General features: G+C 41.9%; 1 protein-coding gene across 1 annotated transcript in view; it reads right to left on the reverse strand.

Annotated features, from left to right (window-relative positions):
* RUNDC3B (RUN domain containing 3B) overlaps positions 1-22603 on the reverse strand; it is a 781529-nt gene that overhangs the window by 375938 nt on the left and 382988 nt on the right. The window lies entirely within an intron of this gene.

The raw sequence follows: 22603 nt of genomic DNA on the forward strand, positions 1-22603 counted from the left end.
TCTTCTGCTGACCCTGGACCAACATGAGCTACATTAATTTCACAGCCAAAGACACTGCTTTCAGAATTCCAACTAAAACCTCTCCTAACAAAATCTCTTTTGCCAAATCAGTCGCACTCCTTTTCCTATTCCCTGCCTCCACCCACCGCCTTGTGTGCACATAGTTCAAGAACCTTAAAGCAAACATAACGATAATCAAAGGGCATACAAAGGTTGTCAAGCTATTCAAGGAAAATCAACTAGATTTTCAAAAGCAGAAAAGTCTGTTTCAAGCAAGCCACCTTATACAGCATTTGAGAGAGTTCACTCTAGGACTAAAACGTTGTACCACATAACTAAATAATCTGTCAAAGACAATGAAAAAACGGGTTGTGCAGTATGAAAATGTGTAAATTTTCTATGAAAAGTAGCAATTTAGTGCACACGATTTGCTGCTCAATCAATGCTACAATCAGTTTTTACAGCTAGACCAGATAAGGGTGAGACCTGCACAATGCTTGACAGCTGCACCACCACCTGCACTCCTTTTTAGGAAGAGGTTTTAAAAATGTACAGGTTTGCTAGGATTCCCTGAGTTCCAGCTGAGCTAGGGACCAAAATCCACAGATAGGCACAATGTAAAAAAAGGGTCAATTTTCAGTAGAAAAATGTGATGTGCCCACATTGTGTTTAGGGTGTTTCCTGTTGTGGGCACTAGGTCTACCCATACAAGTGAGGTAACATTTTTATTAGGAGACCTGGGGGAATGTTGGGTAGATAGAAGTTTGTGGCTCCTCTCAGATTCCAGAACATTCCTTCATAGAAATGTGAGGAAAATGTTATTTTTTTTTTTTTTTTTTAGACAAATTGAGGTTTGCTAGGGACTCTGGGTAACAGAAGCTGGTGAGAGCCACAGAATTTATCCCATCCTGGATTCCGGTGTGTCTAGTTTAAAAAAATGTAAAGGTTTGCTCAGTTTCCCCAGGTGCCGGCTGAGCTACAGCCCAAAATCCATATTGAGGCACATTGAAAAAAAGGGTAAGTTTTCAGTGGAAAAATGTGATGTGCCCATGTTGCATTTTGGGCCGTTTCCTGTCACGGGCATTAGGCCTGCCCATGCAAGTTAGGTACCATTTTTATCAAAAGACCTTGGGGAGTGCTGAGTGAGGAAAGTTTGCGGCTGCCCTCAGATTCTAGAACTTTCCATCACAGAAATGTGAGGAAAATTCTTTTTTTAGATGAATTTTGAGGTTTGCAAGAGATTCTGGGTAACAGAACCTGGTGAGAGTCACACAAGTCACCCCATCCTTCATTTCCCTCGGTGTCTAGTTTCCAAAAATGTAGATGTTTGCTAGGTTTCCCTAGGTGCCGACAGAGTTAGGGCACAAAATCCACAGCTAGGCTCATTGTAAATAAAGGGTCAGTTTTCAGTGGAAAAATGTGATGTGTCCACATTGCTTTTTGGACTGTTTCTTGACCCAGGTACTAGGCCTACACACACAAGGAAGATACCATTTATATCAGAAGACCCAGAGGAACACAGAATAATAGAACAAGTGTTATTGCCAATTGTCTTTCTCTGCATTTTCCTTCCAAATGTAAACAGTGTGTAAAAAAGAAGTCATTTTGAGAATTGCCTTCTAATTCACATGCTAATATGGGTACCCATAAATTCAGAGATGTGCAAATAACCACTGCTTCTAAACTTCACATCATGTGCCCATTTCGGAAATACATAGTTTGCTTGATACCTATTTTTCACTCTTATTTTACCAAATAAATTGCTGTATATCCGGTACACATGAAAAAACCATTGCAAGGTGCAGCTCCGTTACTGGCTCTGGGTACTTCAGGTTCTTGGTGAACCTACAAGCCCTATAGATCTCTCCAACCAGAACGGTCAAGTGGACGTAATAGTATATTGCTTTTGAAAATCTGCCAAAGTTGGAAGATGTTGCAGATGAAAACGCAGACACAAATGGCTGTCAATTTCAATATTTTTTTATTTCAACTGTTAATTTCTAAAGAAAAAGCTTAAAGAATCTACACAAATGACCTGTTGTTGAATTCAGAATTGTGTCTACTTTTCAGAAATTTATAGCTTTCTGGGATCCACTATTGGTTCTACACCTATTTCTGCCACTAACTGGAAGGAGGTTAAAATCACAAAAAATAAGAACAATGTTCTATGTCCCAGTAAAGTGCCAATATTGTGTTGAAAATTTGGATTTTCTGACTCAAGTCTGCCTGTTCCTGAAGAATAGGAAAATGGTGATTTTAGCATTGCAAACCCTTCAGTGATGATATGTGCAGGCGAAAAAAATAGACACTTTATTCTGCAGCACCCTTTTCCCCATTTGTCCGCTCCAAAAAACAAAATTAGCTGTATTTTGGCTATTTTCTTGGTCCCCTCGAAAGGAATCCACAAACCCTGGGTACCTGCACTTCAATCCTCATTTATTTGGATCGTAGCTATGCAGATAGGTTAAGTATATCTTGACAGAAAAGTGAAAAAAATGTATCTTGACAGCAAGAGAGCCATCAAGGTGTCAGGTGATAAAGCTCAGATCCTCTTAAGACACCAAACACACAGCTGGTTCTGGTACTTAATGCAGATTTATTAAGATGGCTGTCCAAAAAATGACCTTGAGCAGAGTAAGTGAAGTTGCCTTAAGTTTGGCCCTGATGGCCTTACAGGATATGACTTCACTAAAAAAACTAAAATATGTGTAAGGTTAATAAACCAAAAATTGTACTAAGTCTGATAAACATATAGGAAGACGTAATCACCACCTTCATCATGTGACAGACATCTGCCCAGTTATATCCTCAACTGTCCAGACCCAACCATTAAACTTCAAGAACACCGTTTCATATGCTTAACTAAAGTTTCAAATAAAAAAACTGTCCATGTACAGCACCTAATGTATGGCTATGGCCCTCAATATCCAGTTGACAATCCTCATTCCGAGGATAAATCCACAATCACAAACTCATTCAAAGCATGAAAATCTTCATAAATCCTCAAATGCCAGGGCAGCACTTGGTGTATGCTATGCTCAAGGCCATCATGAAATGCCACGGTACATCATTATGCTTATTTTGCATTATGCGTTATTTTAATTTTGCATTACCCAAACATATACTGGCTTGTCATCACCATGTACCACGGTGCTAAATGTGTCCTAGCGGTCAAATTTTATTGTGTTACCCTTGCGTCACGCATACGGTGGCATGGGTAACTAGTACTTAATTCAAGTTTACAAACCAATGCAAGGCCACCATGCATGGCATTACGTTGCTTCGTAAATATGGAGAAACACAAGTCTGCCCAATTTGCTGTTTTCTGTTATTTTACACACCATAATCTACATTCCTAAGAAATTTCACCTAAATCTGTTCTGCACTACACTCTACGCCACTCCTCTATACACAACTCAGTTATTCCACCATACTCCACTCTGCATCACTCCATTGCACTCCACTCCACTATGCCCCACTCTACTCTGTCACTTCAGTGTGACACTCCACTGTACTCCCCTCTACACTACTCCACTCCACTCTACACTACTACATTCTATGCTATTACACTGTATGACAATCCAGTGTATGGCGCTCCGCTGTAAGCCATCCCAATGCCTCCAACTCTACACTATTCAACTGTAAGCCATTCCACGCTGCTCCACTCTACACCACTACTGTATATCCCACTCCACTCTATGCAGCTCCACTGTACTTCATCCTACTGTATTCTATGCAATTCCACTCTGCAAGACTACACTGTATAACACCCTCCAAAATTGTACTCCACTCTATACTCCCACACTCCACTGTACAACACTCTACTACACTGTATGCCATGGTACACTTCTCTACTCTATGCCACTCTATAATAGTCAGGTCCACTCAGTTTCAATGTACGCAACTCTTGTATGGTATGGTACTCTTCCAACTTTACTCCACTTTACTCAAACAGTAATCCACTCTACACCACTCTTTGCTATTCAGCTCTACACATTGTATAACAATCCACTCGACTGCACTGTAGGACACTGTATTCTATTGTACACCACTCCACAAGGTTCTACTAAACTGTATGCCTCTGTACTCTACTGTTGTCTACACTTTCCAGCACTGTATGACAGGCCACTACACTGTATGACCCAGTACTCCAGTTTATGACACTTTAATTGACTGTATGCTATGCCACTCCACTCCATGCCACTATACTGAACGACACGCCACTGACACTTTGCTGCACTCCATGCTACCCAACTCCAATATAGTCCTCTCTGCTTCACTCTACCACACTTTAACCCACTCTGCGCCACTGTACCATACTGCGCTCTATGCCGCTCCACTGTGTGAAACTACACTTAATTGTAGGCAACTCTACATATGCCCATCCACTCTACACCACTGTACTACACTCTGACAATTGGTGACACGGCGCTCCACTGTATGACACGGCACTCCACTGTACTCTACGAAACTCTACTCATTGACACTGCACTCGAACACTCTACTTCACTCTTTGACAGTCAACAACACTTTACTCAACAACACTCCACGCGACCGCCCCCAGCTTAACACAAAACTATACAACATACCACTGTTCAACACTCCACTCTATGACCGTCCACTGCACTCGGACACTCCACGGCACTCTACTCCAGTATATGACCCTCCACTGCACTATACTGTATGATACTGCATTGTACGACACACAACATTTTACTCTACCACTCCACTGTAGAAGATTCTACTCCACTCCATGTCCCTTCACTCTATGCCACGCTACTCCCCTTTAAGACACTAGACCACAGTCTCCTGTGTGACACAGCACTCTGACACTCCACTACATTCTCCATAAACTGGTTATACCCTTGAATATTACATCATGTATACCATATGAAATCATAGCATTCCTAACATTTATTACATCTTAATGACATGATTTGTCATAACTTAGTACATTGTAGAGTGACACGTGAGGTGACAACACTGTACAGAGACACATGACATAGTAATTTGAAGGTGGGGTGTAAATTTTAAACGTAACTATAACTTTAGAATGTCCAATGTTTGTGTAGTTCAAGTTGGGTTTCTATAGAAAGAATAAATTAAGTTTTCAAAACTATAAATTACCCTCAACCATATATATATATTTATATACACATATATATACATATACATACACACACACACACACACACACACATCACCACACAAATTTGACACAAAGTCAATAACACAGCACTTACAGGATTCTTGATTTTCTTCTTTAATCTGTAACTGTAAGACCTTGCTGGTTGAAACGCCTTGGTGTTGGTGTTATCAGTTACAGATTAAAGAAGATAATCAAGAATCCTGTGAGTGCCGCGTTATTGACTTTGTGTAAAATTTGTGTGGTGATTTAATATAGGGAAATGGTCCTTCCCGGACGTGGGCACTGACGAGAAGAGCGCATCTTGAGTGGACTGCTTGTGAAAAAAAAGAAAAAAAAAAAAATATATATATATATATATACACATATACACACACACACACACACTTACCTTAAATATACTTATTTTGTGTGGTAAAGGCACCTGCATGATAAAGAGGCATCTGTGTGGTAATGGCATGCGTGGTGAAGTTATAAGCTAATAAACAGGCATAGCAGTGCTTAATTTGAGCACTTAATTCTCAACACTGTTGCTAATGACAATCCACCATATGGTGGCACTGTCTGTCTAATTGTAAGATGAGCACAACAAGTGTTTTATAATTCAATATACATTAAAAATGTATAATTCTTTTCACCCATACCCCTCCTATAGATTTTGGTGGACTGGAATAGCTTGAATTGTATCACTCGTAGGAGCAAAATGGTTAGCAATTGTGTTGGTACTTTCATTGGCAGCGTTGGCAGGGACAATGGGTGGTGCAAGAGGCAGTGGCTTCCTGAGAAGCGACCTGGCACTTTACAAATGAAGCACAGAAACATAGAGGCAAGGGAGATGTGACCCTTGGGCTGCTGTGTACAGCATTCTCCAGAGCTAGTGGCCTACAACATGTACTATTTGTTATAGGGTGCCTAATAATCCAATTCATTGGGAATTTGTAAGAGTGGCCATGGGTGTTTTAAAAACAGTACATGGTCTCCCTTACATGATGGGTTCAAAGCCATCTAGGTAAGGTACATTTGTTTTTATGTTTTTCTTACAAAAAAAGCACATGTGCAACATTTTGTGCCTTGGGGAAAAAGCTACCATTATGAAAACAAAACAATATTCATTTATACGATTATAATAAATGTAGAAGGGCAAGACTCAGCATATTCAGTTGCCAAACACCAAATGAAAATAACTGAGGTGTCCAAGTGTTGTACATAGTGGACACCACATTCCAATGAATCAAAGGAATGCTTGCTAACAGTACATAAGCATCCAATAGAAAGGCATCTCAATGGAAAACTAAATACAACTGTTAATTACTGCTAAGTATTAGTAGATGTCTTTAAGAAAAGTAAACATGTGCTAAGATGCTTTCTTCCGTGTTATAGAAACATATTTCATTACCAGCTTAAGAACTTTTAAAACAGACAGAAGTGGAAATAGAGAACACTGTCTGTTCATGCCTCTGGTCAAACAGCAAATGGGTCAGGGATGTTTGTTTGCATGCAATAAAGATAACACCACTCTTTTCTGGCTAAGGTAAACCTACCAATCTTAACAGTTGTAAAAACAAAATGAAAGTGTTTGGCATCCCAGTGGAAGACATACTGTGGAAGCCAGTTAAGCTGGACCTGTGGCAAGTGATCGCCAAAAAAAAGCACACATTTTCATTCATAAACATGCGTCTCAAAAACTGAGGCAACAACCAAAACAGCTTCTGTTAAGAGTGACTGCAGAATTCACAAAACGCCTTACAGATGCCATACAGTGAGTGTTGATGGTGGAGGGAGACACATGCATTCTCATGAAGTGCTTCACAAAAAAAAAAAAAAGTTCTCAAAAAGCAGGCAGTTATGGACGAATACAAGAAGCCACTAAGGAAAGTTGTAAATAGTCTATGTTCCTCAGAAGGGACTAATTTAAGCTGGACAGCATAAAACAAATAGGGCCAGCTAACAGAAAGCATGCAAATGTTTATGACAAAAAGGCATTCTAGCAAATTGCAGGTACCCCTTGCAAAAACAGGTCATCTTGTGATAGCTAGGGGTCACCTGCATTTTTGGCCCTGGGCTCAGAGACCATCTAGGGAAACCTACCAAACCAAGACTATTCTGAAAACTAGACACCTAGGGGAGTCCAGGGAGGTGTGATTTGTGTGGATCCGCCAACATTGTCTTACCCAGAATCCCCCAGCAAACCACAAATGTATCTTAAAAAAAAAAATATCAAACCTTCCTCACATTTCTGTGTGGGATAACCATACCGGTACAAATTTCCTACCAGCGTTCCTCTCAGACTCCTGATAAAAATGTTAACTCACTTGTGTGGGTGCGCCAAGTGACTGCAACAGGGAAGGGCCAAAAATGTGTAGATTGCCCTTTTGGACCCACTTTGGTTCCCCTTCAGTTTTTCATTTTATAAATTTTTAAGCTGCCTATGCTTTGGGTACCAACACAAGTGAGGTATCATTTTTTCGGGAGACCAAGGGGAAATGCTGGGTAGTAGGATATTTGTGTCAGCACAGTGATCCTACATTTTTCCCACACAGAGATTTGAGGACAATGTATTTTTAGCTGAATTTGAAGTTTGCAGGGAATTCTGGGTGAGAAAACGCTGGGGGATCCACACAATGCCAGCCAAGCACCAGTCCGTGTACACTGCCAGACAAATGCCATCCATGCACACCACCAGCCAACTGCCCCAAGGGAGGCTGAAACAGCAAAAATGTGTGCCCAAAAAAATAATAACCACCATCTACCCACAGGGGGTCAGAAAGACAGTGCACGTTTTTTTGAGGGAGCATCGGCATGCCCATTCTGGGCAGCCCCACCCCTACACAAAGAAATAAATACTCCCTGGTGCCGAGTGGCCTTTCTGCCCCCCCTCAGGGGGACACATTGGGGGCTGCTGCCCATATGTTGGTAGTGGAGGCATTAGCATGCCTATTCTGTGCAGCCACCACTCCTCTGGTGAAAAACAATACTCCTGGGTGTCTAGTGGGCTTTCTGCCCACCCTGAGTGGCAGATCATGGGCTATTGCTCCCAACTGCCCCCGCAGAAAGACTGTGCTAATTTTTATTTGGGGTAGGGGCCTTGACAAGCCCATTCTGGGAAGCCTCCACCCCTACTCTGGTGAAAACAAAGTACTCCCTGGTCCCTAGTGAGCTTTTGCCACATCTGCCCCTCGGAGGGTGGGCAGGGAAACAGAAACACTGATTATGGCCATAAAATTAAGGGTGGCCCAAGGGGCCACTGCCCCCTCCCTGGTGTCTAGTGGGTGGATCCCTGCTTGGGGATCACCCTCCTGCAGCGATCCCCATGTAGGGATCCACTAGGGAGGGCACCATTGGAAAGGGGAGACTCTTCCCCTTTCCAATGATACCTCCGCTGTCTTGCTCAGTGCTCGGGCAGCTCAAATAGTCCCCTGAGCTCCGAGGCAGAGAAAGGGAAATGACCCAATTGGCTCATTTCACTTGCGTTTTCACTGAAATGACGTCAGCGTGCAATACACGCTGCTAGCCATTTGAGTGAAAACTGAAATTAGCCTCAAATTCCTAGCTCTTGAGGCTGTTTTAAGAAAAATCAAATCCCCCCTGCTGTAAACAGCAGAGGGATTTAATGGTCTTGTGCAGAGGACAGAATGGTTCAGTCATCAGCACATGACCCACTGCTGCTCATGACGTAATTTTTACATCATGGGCACTGAAGTGGTTAATGACTGACATCGTAAACATCAGCCTACCCTCAAAAAATTCAAGGCAGACAAAGGAGCAAAAAAAGGGGAAGAGGAGAGTGGCTGAACAGTTTATTAGTCTAACCAAGGATGAGGACTGATCGGCTAGAGACAGTAAGCCGACCTATCACTGTTAATCTTTAGAATTTCTGTGGATATCTTATTATCGACTACTGTGCTCCCCATGCAGAGCCAATTGAACATATGCATCAGTGACAGTCATTCTGCACCCAATCTGCAAAACTTCATTTTCAGCTGAAGCTGCTTGGAAGAATGAGTGACTGTGTCTGCCCTAATGGTCTTCAAACGTGTAACCTGCAGATCACTATTAATTTTAGCAAAAAGATTTCAACTCATTGAACCATCCTGCCAATGATCATTTCTATAGCAGCCGAATTGCCGACACTTGACAACAGGCAGTTATTAGAATTATAGGATTTACATGCAATTTGTGCACTATTAAAAAAATTACAGCGAGCACATCCTGGTGTAGTCTATGTAATGCTCTGATGGATCTTGAAATTATAATGTACAATTCAATCCATTTAGAATAATGTACTTCAAAAGGACCATTTTCTAATAAATTATTCATTTTACTCAGAAACTGTGCATTTATTAACTTTAAGTTACTGCATCTAATTTAAACAGTTAAAGTGAATAATATAAAACACTGCAAATATTGGATTGAACATATGATTGCATTAAAGTTGGCAAAGGTAGGTGCGTGACTGAGAAACATGACGGAGTAGATGCACTTCCAGGCAGCTTCTGAACAGCCCTCACCAATTCCCTCAGTATGGCATTCAAACAAGAGGAACATGACCTCTCATTCATACACATGAGACCACTGAGTTTCCAGGATAATTGAAAGTACTGCAAATAGTCAAGAATATTTGGCCACTGGGGATGCAATCAAAAGGCCTGGAGGCAAGGACTAAAGCAAAGCAACATGGAGGCCAATGGCGCCCATAGAAGAGTCTGAATGGGTTGCCATCTTCCCATCATACAAGATGCTTAAACATGGAACTCTGAATACTTGTGCAAAGAAACCATTATCTGTTAGCTCCAGGGCCCAAGAAAATAGGGACTGAATAAAGAAGCAGGTCGGAGAGGTCAGGCACAGTGCTTCCAGGACAACAGATAGTACATTTAAAGCTATGCTGTGCTGACAGGTCAGTGGGAAAAAGGGGTACTGTCCAGAGCCTGTGATCTGGGGCTGCTTGCATGCAGAGGCATGAGGAAACTTCAGATTTGGCACCCGAAAATCCAATATACAAATTTAAAAACAGCGAAAAGAAAAAGTGAGATCAGAGTGGCCTTCCTGTCCATTAATATTGTAGGCGCCAGAAAATCTTCCATCTAAGAGACAGGAAAAGAAGCCCTTTACAATTCGTAAAAAAAAGCAATTAACACTGTTCACAAACTAAAGGGTGGTCCCAAGTAGATCAGAATAAATGGTACAGGGGAGGAGGCTGTATCAATAGTAGATACACTGTTTCCGGTATACAAGCAGAGAACCAGGTCAGTTAATAAATCTTGCATGAATCGAGCCCCATCTGGGATAAGAAGGAAGCAAAGAGCTGTGAGAATCACTGGGGACTGAAGAGCAAAGGTAGAAAATGCATCCCCAACCTACGGAAACCCCCAGAACTATACAAATCAAGTTACATACATTCTTTGGAGATGTGAAGAAAATACAAATCAATCTACCCAGATGGAGTATATTTGCACAAGGGCGACTTAGTGGGAAGGGTTGATTTTTTACCATTAGACAGGAATGCTTGGACATAATTTATGGTACAAGGCTAGAGTATACATTTTCCCACCATGAAAGCAACCTTATACGATTAGACAAACAACGAATAAAGAAATGATTCAAGATGTATCACAGATTACCGGTCTGGGAGAGGCAATGGATAACCTCCACAAATTTACCCACATGCAACATCAATGACTATGCAGGATGGTGATAAGTCAGACCAGATATTTGCTTGGCTGTTCCAAAGAGAACCTCATATATATCAATGGAACCAGATGGATGGCATGGTCAGAGGCCATGCAATTCTTTGCTTCAGGATGCCTCACCTACAAAATGTCCTGCTGCAGGCCGGTCACTACTGCCAGATCTGGAAAATTAAGCTTCACTCTGTGCAAAGATCAACAACGTAAGACTACGTCACCCAACTTTATTGAGTGTGGTTTCTGATTTCCCCAATGACAATAAAGATAGTGGTTGATTTGACCCATTTGATTATCATAAGTCTTGCAGATCACTATAATCACCATGTGCATTAGATTAAATTTAATATTAACAAGCTTATTATTGTAAATATACACTCATGTTAGAACTGATTTTCTTCATTGTGTGAGGAGTAATCTTGCAAGTAGGGAATAATTACTTGTGATGCACAAGTTTTGAACAAATTAGCCTAACTGGTTCACATCATTGGTGACCATGCCACATTTTTGCGTACAGGTTGTGTTAAACTAATTATTTGGCATGGTCAACATTTATGGCCTCATTATGAGATGGGCTTTCAAACTACAAGCTTCTCTGGCAAGTTCCCCACCACTTTGAACGGGAATCTTTACATAAATTCCTTCACCCTAAGTGGTAAAAGTGCTTTTTGTGAAAATGTAATGCTAGGCTGACGAAAGTAATGTGGGCACCTGCTCTGTATGTTTTGTAGGGCTTTGTTTAAAACAAAGTAGGGAGTTGTTTAATATATTTATAAAACCATTTCCTGACACACAAGGATTGTTTTCTCCAGTGAGTAGGGGACATTTGTTTTTTAAGTTGATGACTGACATGCCTTGCATGGCATTTATGAACATGAAAATTCAGCATTGGAAGACGCCCCACAAAGCGAGCTTTCTGATGATGAAACACAATCTAAGGGTTTCCGGAGACTCTGCCGCCAAACACTAAGCCATTCCCCATCTCTAAATGAGGCAAGAGAACAATATCAGATGGATCGTGCACAGATGTTTGGCACATTGCTCTTTAGCAAAAATTCTTAAATTAAGTTATTAGTTCTTTGTATGCTGCTTTTAACATGTGGGTCCATTTACTTTTGGTCTGTGCTGAGAAGTAGAATTCTGCCTCCTTCTCTTGCTTGAGGTTTTTTGTGGTTTATACCAAGAAATCTCAGTTAGTCCACATAAGACATTTTTAGGTAAAAGCTGTCTGCTAGGGGCACTTTGGGGACATTCAGAAAGCTTCCCTGAGAATACAATTGCTTACCATTGGTTTCTAACTCAACATTTGCTTGCTTTATTTGATTTACGCTGTCCAGCTGGAGTTAATCCATCTCGTGGAGCATATCCAGTTTAATGCATCCTTCCAGGAACTCACTTTTGGTAAACAGGTCTTTAAATTTTGTTCTCATCTTGTCACATTTACTGTGCATTCAAACACAGAGGTCAAATGCCAGGTTCTGTCTTCCGAGGGACCATGGTGTTTATTTTTCTTTCTCTGACTTTAAAGGGAGAGGATTTATGTGAAAATACACCTGAGTATCCAAGTAAGAAGAAAGACTGTGGGGTGTTATTTTTTTTAGCACACAACAAAATTTAATTGTCCGTAAACAAACTGTGCACACATTTCAGAATATATCAGAATTAGGAAATTATTACTGAGGCACATTTTTTGTAACACTGAAGTGTGGAGGAAGCAAATGTTTTATTACAATCAAAAGAAATCAATACACTTGGTGATGCCATTTCCACACATTATTGTTTGTGCGCTATATAATTTTATCAGCAAAACTGTATGTTTGTGCAAATGTAATGGCCATTTCAATTGAAAATATGTTCTCTGTAATGGCAGTGCACTAGCACACAATGCATACTCCCTCTATGCAACTTGGCGGCACACTGACACACTACTCCCCTTCCCGCTACACCACGGCACTCCACTCCACTCCATGCCACTCTATGCCACTCTATGCCACTCTATGCTACCCCACTCTAAGACATTTTACTCCACTTCACTCTACGGTGCTTCACTCTAAGACATTTTACTCCGCTCTACTCTATGCAACTCCACTCAACCGTACTCCAATCTAAGACACTCCACTCTATGCTAATCCACTTCACTCATTGGTACTCAACTCTTAAACACTTTGCCCCACGTCACAACTCTATGCCCCTCTACTCTATGGCATGACACTCCACTCAAGAGCCTCTACAACAATCTACTCTAAGACACTCTACTCTATGGCACTATGCCACTCTATTAGATTCAGTCATGTGATCTGCGTGGAACATATTCTTTGTAACAACCATATTAACCTTCTGCACTACTTTGTGTTTGAGTCAAAGCTGCCATTACACAAAACTCCAATCTCCAGCAGGAACATTAACCATCAGGATTATCTTTCCATTTTTGTTACTTGAAAACGGTATGCCACACAAGGAACTCTGTAGCAATTGCTTTTAAATCCATCAATTATTTCTAAACACAGCACCCAGCAAGGTCAGCTCCAGGTGTGGCTGCACCAGTCAGACCTCCCTAAAGACGTACCTGTCCATATTTTATAGACTGCAGATCTTCATTAAATCTCAGTAGGGGCTCACCACTGACGCTCCCTAGCCCTATATGCTGTGCCGCTCATGGTGATTGAAGTTATCTATATTGGACATTGGGGAAAATACTGAGCATAAGTAAGTTTTTGAGTAAAGAATGTGGGGAGCAACAAATGGGCTTCTGCAACGAAAAGTATGTCTTGTTAGGTTGTACAAGGCAGCTGGTGAAATACCAGCAGGAACGCAAGGTGCACTGGACAGGTACACCGGAACCCAAACTAGCATTTCAGGTCGCACTGCACAAGGAGCACCATTGGGTATCTGGTACTATATGTTTATATAAGGCTGTACAGGCTGGTATTGTTTGAAATCATAGAGGTTTAAGTGAGACTGTAGTGTGCATCTGGTTCTTAACCTATGTAGTATGAGGAAGCAATGAAAATGTGAGTGTTTACTCAAACACAATGTGACTGTACCACTGTAAGCTTTGGCTAGCAAGGAAGTGGCATAAGATGGCTAGGCATTTCAGGGTTATTCCTAAACATATGACAGATATGCCTTGGCATTTCAGGCTGGGCAGGACCAGACTGGGAACCCTAAGCAACCCCCGCAATTTTTGTCAGACGAGCCCCCGGGTGGTGCCTATGGAGCAAGGGCAGCAAGTGAGCCTAACAACTACAAGGCTATGGCGATTCTCCCCCCAAGAAAATTTGGGCAAAAAAATGGCAAAGGTGGTGCATTTTACAAAGCATATTTCATTATATATTCAACTGTACTAGCTTTTAAAGCACAGTAAATAACAGCCCTATAGTGCAGCAGGGTACAACAATTTTGCTGGGGTTTTCCAATGATCCCCCTCACCATCACCCTCTTCCAGTGCCTCATGTCTACATATCCCCCCCTTGGAAGTATTTCATTTCTTTCATATAGCGCCTTCGTACCAGTCCAGGGTTTCTGAGCACATTACATCACATACATATCGACAATGAATCAGACATGTGTAAATCAGTCTATTGAAAATGTTACATAAGACAAAGGGGATTAAAAGGTGCAGGATGCACATGCCAATAAATGGTAGGCATTTTCTTTTATGAGTGCTTGGTCTGGAAAAGCACAAACTCAGAATTCAGAAGGTAACAGTGGCTTTACTGATAAGAATGTATTTGTACTCAAACAACCCCTTTTTAGCAAAAATTAGGATATTGAAAGGCTGGGAAAAACATAACTCTCTAACCTGTACCATGCAGTATGCATGCAGCTCTTTGATGGCTGTTCACGGCTCCCTGTGCTACTTTACCATTATAACTTTGTTAACTGCACAGTAACAGAAACATCTCTGCGAAGAAAGCATCTCTGTGACAAAAGCAGTAGACAACGGTTAGACTTTTCATCCTTGGCGTGGTCTCCCTTAACTTTTTGCCCGTGTTCCCCAGGTTGTTGATATGTGCCGGACTCTGATTTTGCCTAACCAGTGCTAAAGTGCAAGTGCCCCTTTACAAAATGTGTATGTAATTAGCTTATCCATGATTGGAGATTTGATTTACTAGTAAGTCCCTAGTAAAGTGCACTAGAGTTGCCAGGGCCTGTAAATCAAATGCTACTAGTGGGCCTGCAGCACTGGTTGTGCCACCCACATAAGTAGCTCTGTAACCAGGTCTCAGACCTGCCACTGTTGTGTCTGTGTGTGCAGTTTTAACTGTACCCACTTGCCAGGCCTAAACCTTCCCTTTTCTTACATGTCAGATACCCCTAAGGTAGGTCCTGGGTAGCGCCAAGGGCAGGGTGCAGTGTATGGTTAAGGTAGGATATATAGTAATGTGTTTTATATGTCTGACAGTGAAATATTGCTGAATTCGTTTTTCACTGTTGCAAGGCCTGTCCCTCTCATAGGTTAACATGGGGGCTACCTTTAAATCTGATTAAAGTGTAGATTCCCTTTGGGAGTGGAAGGACATGTGGAGTTTGGGGTCTCCAAGCTCACAATTTAGAAATACATCTTTTAGTAAAGTTGATTTTAAGATAGTTTGTTTGAAAATGCCACTTTTAGAAAGTGAGCATTTTCTTGCTTATACTATTTCTGTGACTCTGCCTGTTTGTGGATTCCCTGTCTGGATCAGTTTGACAGTTGGGATGGTTGCACCTCACACTAGACAGTGACACAAAGGGAGCTGTGGTGTTGCCTGCATATCCTGATGAGCCATCTGTGCTAGGAGGGAGGGGATGAGTGGTCACTCACACCTGAAAGGGCTGTGTCTGCCCTCACAAGTCTCCAACTGGGTATAAGAAGGGCACCCAAAACCACAGACTTTAGAAACACTTCTGGAAACAAGAGGAACCTCTGCCTGCAGAAGAGCTGAAGATCTGAGGAAGAAGAGCTGCCCTGCCTGTGACTTTGATTTGTGGAGCTATCCTGCAGTTGCTGCTTCTGCCAGAGCAATGGGGCAAAGACTGGACTTTGTGTGCCTTCCATCTTGAGAAGAACTCTTCAAGGGCTTGATTTAGAGCTTGCCTCCTGTTTGAAGTCTCAGGGACAGCAAAGACGTCTCTCTGCTAGCACCTGGAGTCTCTGGAGAGATTCCTACTCTGCCCTGTGGTGCCCATCCAGTTCCTGGGACCCGGAAAGGAGCAGCTGGCAGCCTAAGAGGAAGAAATCCACGCACAGAGCACCGTGCGGGGAAAAGATCGACGCAACTCCGATCTGCGGCTGAAGAAATGACGCGCCGCCGGCTCCGGGGCTGAAAATCGACACTCGCCGAAAACGCAACCGAAAAATCAATGCACGGAGCAGGAGAAACGACGCGCAGCATTGCTGACAGAGACGCAGAGATCGAAACCTGCGCTGTGTGGTTTTTGAATCATTGTGCGGCTGGATTTCCGATGCAAGTATTGCTGAGTGTGTAAAAACAACGCAAGGCCTGCTGGACTCGAGAGTGCTGACCAGAACGATGCATAGCTCTCCTGAGGACAGAAGGAACGACACCCCTGACCCGACGAAAGGAGAAACTATGCAAGGTCCAGCTTGTGAGTGGAATTGACGCATCGCAAGCCGTTACATATTCACGCTAACAGTGTTAGTGTGTGTTTAAAACTACTTAAAGAATCTTTTGGCATTTTTACTGATAACTTTACTTGTGTATTGTGGATTTTTGTTGTTTCTGTCTTGTTTTTGTGGATAAATATTTCCTATTTTTCTAAACCTGTGTTGTGTCATTTTGTAGTGTTTTCATTAAGTTACTGTGTGTGTTGGTGCAAATACTTTACACCTAGCACTCTGAAGTTAAGCCTACTGCTCTGCCAAGCTACCGAGGGGTTAAGCAGGGATTAGCTGAGGGTGATTCTCTTTTACCCTGACTAGAGTGAGGGTCTTTGCTTGAACAAGGGGTAACCTGACTGTCAACCAAGGACCCCATTTCTAACAGCAACTGTTGAAGGAGATATGTTAATTAGAAATACGAATGAGTTTTCATGCGTTTTGACTAATAAGAAAATGATAGTAAAAATTAAACATATAAAACTTAATGTGCACGTTTGAAAATGTGCCCACGAAAAGTGGCTGCCATCATTCACGAATTATATTAAATGATTAAAAATATGTAAAATATTGAAAATGTGTAATAATAATGTAGTAGTGTGTCATAATAAGATGTACAACCTATGTTTTGCATTACATTGTAGAGCTAACTTAGCCGAAGTCGTGGCCTAGTTTCTCCAGGACTCATGCAGAAGCTGAATTACTAGCACACTGTAGAGAAGCTGATGTATTGAACTGACCATGAACTGCTTATAAAGTCTGCTTAGCTAGATTTTTCTGCAATGTACCGACGGACAGGAGATGATGGAACTAGGCATGTAACAAGTTTGGTGTAAGACAGACTCAATGTACTTTCCCAGGACTCACAGTAGAGACACTGACTAAAGAAGAAGATGCAACATTTTCGATACCTGATGAGCCGGATGATGAGGACATCGTACAGTGAACCAATCAATGAACTGAGAACGGCGTGATAATAGAATTTATAGATTTGCAAAATTAATTTAATTGGGTAGAGTCATATCTGGAGACTAACTGATCAATTAGGAATTAGGGGGATGGACTGGAAAACTTTAATAAAAAAGTCATGACAAAGGGCAAAAAACTTCAGAACTGTTGGGGAGACGTTAGAGGCAGATGATCAGGGAGAGACCTTGCCGAAACAGATGCGAGATTCTGTCATTGGGATCATGCTCTTGAGGGCCTGATGCATTGCTGATCGATTGATGATCTGGAGACGAAGACTGACTTTGTTGCTGATCCATTCCGTGGATAGGTAGCTCTGACAATGTGACTCAACTTTTGTGCCTTTCTTTCTAAGTACCAATTGCGCTGTTTAAATAGTTTTTTTTTTTTAGCTAAATGTTTTTCCAAATTCATGTTCTAAATTGTTTTCGCCTGAGGTCCCACATGCTAATGCTAATCTGGGTTAGGTAGGATCCCTTGGGTGACTGACAGTGACAATGATTGACGAACTGATTGCTAAACTCTGCTATTAATGTCGATATATTCATCTTTGTTGGCTTATGCTGAAGCATTAGAACGCATGTTTTCTCAAATTCTGATTAGATTATGTTATAGGTGGTCACTAATGAATTATCTCTGAGATGGTTAAATAAAGTTTGAAATAATCCGATGGTTTAGAATTATAACTAATGGGGAAATAAAAATTGTTAAAACGTATATTAAGTTGTGGTTATTCATGAAATGTTGACAATTGTCTACTGATTAATGATTCTCCTAGCGGTTATTGATTGGTGATATTGAATATTGATAACATTGGTCACTGCATGGCTAGGATACTCCATGCGATCCAAAAGGTTCATCGGCCTATACACGTCCCCTTGTAAATTTACTTACCAAGGACCAGGCGCGCTAACACAACTAAGCTATCCACATAAAATACTGTGATCTGAATGGTACATGTTCTTTGCAGCAGGCATATTAACCCACTGTGCTACCTTAGGTAAATCAAAAATGGGACTAGACAAATGTTCAATCTCTCTGCAGCAGGTACATTAATAACCAGACTTATCTTGACACTTACTTATATTGTTGCCTGAAAATCATTGGATTTACAAGGAACTCTGAAGCAGGTGCTTTTAAAACTGCTGCACTGCTACAAACCTTGCCCCCAATAAGAAAAGTGCTTTCCCCCTTCCAAACCTCCCCCCCGCCCCCCCTTCCAGCGGGAAACGCCAAATGCCCGGTCCACTCTTGGGCCTGGGCAACATTTGGCGTTTGATCCCAGCATATGAAGCGTAATGGAGATTTTAGTGCTTTGCATGAGTCTGGGACTGCGGTTGTACCTCGGCATGTGGAATGGCGACTGGAATTGTGGGACCGTAGCCAGACATTAGGTTCTGTCCCTGGACATTTTATGCTGTTTGAGACTGTAATTAAGCATTTGAGACAGTGTCCTGGATGTTTAATGGTTCAGTACACGGCGGGATTAGGAACCCAAATCAGCCCTGGCAATTTTTTTAAACCAGCCCAGATAGAATGAGTGAGTGTGTGTTGTAAGGGGCAGGGGGGCTGCAAGTGCAAAGTACTGCTGCTTTTGTTACGGTTGGGGGCGATTTTGCGGCACCAATAAAAATCCGGCCCCCATAATGTCATGGAGGAAAAAAAAACTTTAATGACATGAAATATACTACAGCCACATGCCTTCCTAGCTCTAAAGATCATTAAAAAACAAGCAGACCAGTATAGGAAAAGATGAGTACTTGGACCCCTGAGCATGGATTGCAGAGACCATGTGGAGACCGTGGGGAATTAAATGTGAAAAAGATCTGGGGATTGCAGCCTCAGAAATTATCAAATCAACCGAACCCGAGATAAGTTAATGATTTACACAGTAAACATCAGCCTACCCTCAAGAGATTCGAGGCAGAGAAGAGAGCAAAAAAGGATAATGGCCGAACAGTTTCAGTTTAACCAAGGACGAGGTCAGATAAACTAGAGACAGAAAGCAGGTCTGTAGCTGATAACCTGTAAAATGTCAGTGGATATCTTGTTATAGATGCCTGAGCCTCCTATGCAGAGCGCATTAAATGAAAGCATCAGAGACAGTCATTCTGCATCCAATGCGTGAAAATTCATTTTCAGCTGATGCTGCTGGGAATAAAGGTTCAGGAGTCTGTCTTAATGGTATTCAAACTTGTAACCTGCAGATCACTGTATATCTTAGCAACAAGGTTTCAACTCACTGATCCATGCTGCCAACAATCATTTCTATAGCAGCCGGATTACACTTGACAACAGGCAGTTATTAGAATTATAGGATTTACATGTATTTATTGCAGTGTTAAAGAATTACTGTGAGGACATCCTGGTATGGTGTGCGTAATGTTCAGATGGATCAAGAAATTATAATCTTCAATTCAATCCATTATAATTAATGTACTTCAGAAGGTACATTTGAGAATAATTTATTTTTTGACTCAGAAAATGTGCACTAACTATACTGCAAATATTGGATTGAACATATGACTCCAGTAAAGTTGGTAGAGCTAGGGACGTGACTAAGCTACATGGTGGAGTAGATGCAGTTCGAGGCAAATTTTCCATGGCCCTTGTCGACTCCCTCAGTATGGAGTTCGAACAAGAGGAAAATGACTTCTCAGATACAAATGAGACCATTCAAAGTACTGCAAATAGCCAAGAATACTTGGCCACTCGGGATGCAGAAGGCCTCATTCCAGGGACTGAAGCAAAACAACAATATGGTGGACAATGGCACCCACAGAAGAATAATTGCTGCTTCTGCCTGGGAAAGGGGACAAAGACTGGACTTTGTGGTATATTCCTGCTTGAGAAGAATCTTCAAGGGCTTGGACTAAGCTTGCCTCCCTGTTTTTGAAGCCTCAGGGACAACAAAGGCTTCACCAACCATTCTTTGAGTCTGCATGCTGTGGACGCTAGCTTGTCAGATGCTGTCTGCACCTGAAGCTGTGGACCTTGCAGAAGTGCGACGACCCCACCGACATAGCACTCCCCACATCACCGACGCTGTTGATGTCCCAAGAACTCGCAAGATCGGAGTGTCGTAGCACTGACGTTCGTGACACCGACTCAGTTGCAGCGCCTGTGACGTGACCATGACCCCGTGAGGTCACCCCGCAGCATCATGACTTCACTGGACTTGGACTTTGCCAGAGATGCCCAGGGACTGACTCCTCACAACCGATGCCCTTCGCAGCAAGGACCCGATGGCTCTTCGTGACTCCTTTGCCTCGCAGCACCAGAACCACCGCCGCCTCAGATCCACCGACTCCTCGCTCCCAGATTCTGTGCACTAGCCTGTTTGCCACACTTTTGCTAAGGTACTGTACCTGGGGGTCCATTTGGGAAAGGACTCCATCACGACACCGCTTAACATCAAATTGCAGCATTGGTGCTTCTACGCACTATTTTTGTGTTTTCAATTGCCAAAGTAATATTTTTAATTGTGTACTGTGGATTTTTCTAATATTTGGTCTTGTTTACTTAGATAAATATTTACTATTTTTCTAAACCTGTGTGTTGTCCATTTTGTAGTGTTTCACTGTATTACTGTGTGTGTTGGTACAAATACTTTACATATTGCTTCTGGGTTAAGCCTTTCTGCTCATGGCAAGCTACCAAGGGGGTGAGCGGAAGCTAACCAGGTGTGTTTCTCCTTTGCCCTGACTAGAGTGAGGGTCCTTGCTTGGACAGGGAGCAACCTGACTGCCAAACAAAGACCCCATTTCTAACAAGCAGCATATGGGCTGTCTGCAAGACAAACATTTCCCAGTAACACCAGACCTAGACTAGAGCAATTCAGCTAATTACATACCTGACTCCCTTCAAATTGATCAAAGTATACAGAAAACATTACTCTGATGCACACCATGTCCATACTTACTATCAAGCAATATCTATTAGAAACAGTTCCCAGACTAAAACATAAATTTGCCATGGTCAGGGAAATCCAGGTGAAGCTGAAAAAATCTATTCACTGGCTTCAGCCACTCTGGTCCTAGTTGACTTGTCCAAAAGATATGGACGAACTGGATGTAAAGGAATGTCCATATGAAACTCATCAGAAATGACAGCAAACTGGCAGACGGCTTAACAACCTAGAGTACAGCTCCAAACCTTGCTATATATGCCAGTCATTACATGGCTGTGATTGCTCTCACGAGTCAGGAAAAAAGATTCCTCTTTATATTACTGGAGCATGCACATAGATAAAAAGTGGCAGGTTGAAGGACACACATTTAAAACACAGACCCTGAACATATAGAGTCTGAAAAGGAGACTCGAACACAAACATAATAGCACGAATGGGCACCAATGAAAGAAATGCTTCTAAAGTCGTAGAGATATGAACATGGTTATCCAATAAATTCCTTAAAGTAGCTATAGAAGGAACAAAGGATAAAAAAAGCTGGTTAAGTCAGCTACCTCTATGCAAATCTTTGAAAGCGGCGGCACATTCTGTCTAGTTTCTGAAATGTGCCATCTCTCTCTCGGATAAATTGAATTCCATGACATAATGACTGGCTGTGTACTTTGCTGAGTCGATTTATTATTGATCTTAGTGTGAATGCATAGTTTGCTTATTTTATTTTCAACAGGACAATAACATTTACAAGAAAGGTTGGAAATCCTAAAGTAAGCAGCATGCATGTATGTGGCATCTGATTAGTGCAAAACTAGCCAAAAGCCAGCGAAGCAATAAAAGCGCTCACAGACAAGAATAAGTCAAAAGCTGATTGGAGGGGAAGCTGGGATCTGAGAGTAGAAGTGGACAATTATTTCACTGTCATGTAGTATTCTTTAAAAAGGTGGGACTTCAGCGTGGTACGTTCCTAAATTTGAGCAGAGTTAGAGTATCCGTGATGGACACAGGGATATCATTGCAAATTGTGAGTGCACAAATGGAGAAGAACTGTTTCCTTGTTTTTTTTTTTGTACTTCTTCATCTCCAGTCTGAAGGTGTCCTGCTTTTGACTGTGCAGAGAGCCACTGGAGACAAACTTTTAGGCCCGATAGGTCAATGTGCCCATTTTGATGGCATTGTAAAGTATGCAAATTAATTTTGAAGATGGTGCAGACTGGCGAAAAGGAGTCAGTGGAGTTTAATAAGGGTGAGATTGTTGGGGCATAATTTTTCTCAGGCCCTTGATCATGAGAGCTGCGGCATGT

Source organism: Pleurodeles waltl, chromosome 10 (assembly GCF_031143425.1).
Source record: "Pleurodeles waltl isolate 20211129_DDA chromosome 10, aPleWal1.hap1.20221129, whole genome shotgun sequence".
Lineage (NCBI taxonomy): Eukaryota > Metazoa > Chordata > Amphibia > Caudata > Salamandridae > Pleurodeles > Pleurodeles waltl.